This window comes from Oratosquilla oratoria, chromosome 8 (genome assembly GCF_046742065.1).
Source record: "Oratosquilla oratoria isolate Oo_2021 chromosome 8, ASM4674206v1, whole genome shotgun sequence".
NCBI lineage: Eukaryota > Metazoa > Arthropoda > Malacostraca > Stomatopoda > Squillidae > Oratosquilla > Oratosquilla oratoria.
In genome coordinates, this window is record NC_134784.1 from 50,513,217 (window position 1) to 50,515,716 (window position 2,500).

At 46.1% G+C, this 2,500-nt stretch overlaps 1 protein-coding gene across 1 annotated transcript in view; it reads left to right on the top strand.

The window, feature by feature from the left end:
- Positions 1-2,500, top strand: part of LOC143027712 (nephrin-like) — a 217,385-nt gene that overhangs the window by 207,702 nt on the left and 7,183 nt on the right. The gene's annotated exons all lie outside the window — the stretch shown is intronic.

The following is a 2,500-nucleotide window of genomic DNA, read 5'->3' on the forward strand; positions in this document are numbered from 1 at the left end:
GGCCCTAAACTAAGTCCCAGAGTGCAGCCTTGGACTGATAAGAAGTAATTCCTGCGATGCTTCATGGTTCTCCGAAGAAATCGATAAGCCTCTTCAAGTCAGCATTCAGTGTTCACGTCTCACAGCTGCACAATAAGACATGGAACACAAGTGAATTGAATTTTCGAATCTTAGTTCTCCTGTATAAATGACGACAATACCATATACTCTGGTAGAGTCCATAACACCATGGGAAGAACTTCCTGACATGAACCACCACTGTTATGCACTAAACTACCAAGGCCTGTAAAGCTTTCCAAGACCTCAATGTTCTCGTCACATACATGGGCAGACTGAAATATGTCATCCATTAAGTTCTCAAGCTCCTGGAACTTGGTTTTGATCCAGGAGACCTGAAGTCTCATCGGTCTCATCTCCCTATTTTAAACAACTCGAGGGTTGCAACCAGGATCTCCAACAATTCCGCAAGAAGGACAGCGTAATCAACAAACACAAGGTCTCTTGATGTTGCCAATAGAGGCTCTGGAGCGAGACTGACCAACAACTCTGTCCAATATCTAATCCATGCAGGTGTTGAAAAGTGCTGGGACGAGGACACACCCTTGCCTCACTCCTAAATTAGCATGGGAGAGACTAAACACGCCTCCTCCATACTTTATAGTTCTCTTTGTCCCGGAGTATAAGTCAAATATAAACTCAGTAATCCTTGTAGGAATCCTAAATACCCGCACAAGATACAAGAACACTCCACGATGCACTGAGTCAAATGCTTTCTTGAGATCAACATAAGCTGCAAGAAACCCCTGTTGAAACTCACGTCAGTGCTTCACAAGAATACAAAGCGCTAGGACCCAATCAGTTAATGACTAGCATGGTGTAAATCCAGACTGTTCAGGCCTCTGAAACTTTATTAGATGTGAGCGATCCCGTGTCATCAATAGATGGGTAAACACTTTACCTGAAACAATGAGCAGTGTAATGCCGCACTAGTTGTTGCAGTCCTGTTGATTTCCTTTCTCCTTCTAGATAGGGACGACTAGATCCTTTTTCCAATTAGAGAGAATGGTACCGGATTGCCAGACAGCAGCCAGTGTCGTATGCAACCCACGGATCATGGCCTCATCTCCATCTGTCAGCAAATCCCCACTGATGTAGCAGATGCTAGCTGCCTTTCCACCTTACATCTTAGTGACAGCCTACTTGACCTCTGCCAGAGGGCGGAGATTCGTCTAACGGTGGATCAGGATCCGCCACCTGAATACCTCGGGGTTTTGGACTTTTCAAAGTGGGATAGAGCTGTTGATATTCCTGGTTCCAGAAACATAGCGGCCAATATATATTTTATAGCCAGTTCTGTCTGTGTCAGTAACCGCATTGAGGTCGCCCAAAACAATAAGTGTCTCTCGTGATGGGCATTGCTTAACTATAGATTCAAGCTTGGCATAGAACATCATCTCTTCAAGGTTATATGCCTCAGTAGGAGTACATATTGTAAGAATAGAGAAGAAACTCAAAGTGTGCTTCAGCTTCACCAGCAACATACGCTCATCAACCTGAGTCACCGTTACAACGGTGTACTATAGTCGGCTAGATATGCCTACAGCTACTCCCGCGTGGTGGGTGCCATCGGGTTGGGCCGACCAGAGGTATGAGGTAGGTGTAACGCTCACTACTGATCTCGCTACTGCCTGGTCTTCTCTCCTCTGAGAGAGTCACTACATCCAATCTAAGCCTCCTGTGCTCCACCGAAAACATAAAAAAAGTAGTCGGTCGTCCTGGGATAGGTAAAGAATATTCAGAATATTCCACGTTCTCACACGGAGAGCCCGCGGGAGGTTCACCCTGGGCATGTCTGGACGTGCTTGTGACACACTTGGAACACCCCGGCACCGTGGACAATGGGTTTAGTAATACGGACAGAAACAGGTTGGAACCCCAACCATACCATATGTGTCTTATATGCCTAACCTTGACACTAAGGGATTAAAGCCGCGAACCGTGAAGTGTCGGCCCAGGTAGTAGTTGTTTGACTCAGGAAATGGCTGACCCACAGATTCAAGTCAATCGACCCAGCGAATTTACTTCTTCGAGCTAAGAGGGACCATCCATCCTGGCTTGAATAGAGGACCCAAGAGGCGTGTTGTTAGTCCCATCTACGGCACTGGAACATCACTCAGCCTTCAAGATAGACTCTGCAGGGATGCCATGCACAGCAGATACGTGAATCTATGACCCATAATGGGTTTGGAAAGCCGTTGAATCAGACTTCATCTGCCCTTTTGACGGTTTCTTTTTCCTCGATCAGGGTATCCAAAACACCCTCCTTAATGTCGGACCACCAGTGTATGAGCCAGTTTAGTCGCCAACAATCCGACCATGCGACAGGCAGTACTGGGTTACATGGTACAAAAAGAAAAGTAGCCGTCTCGCCTTACAGCAAGATTAACCGAAGCAGTAATATTAAGATATCATTGTAGTTGGTCATAGTAGTTGTAGATGG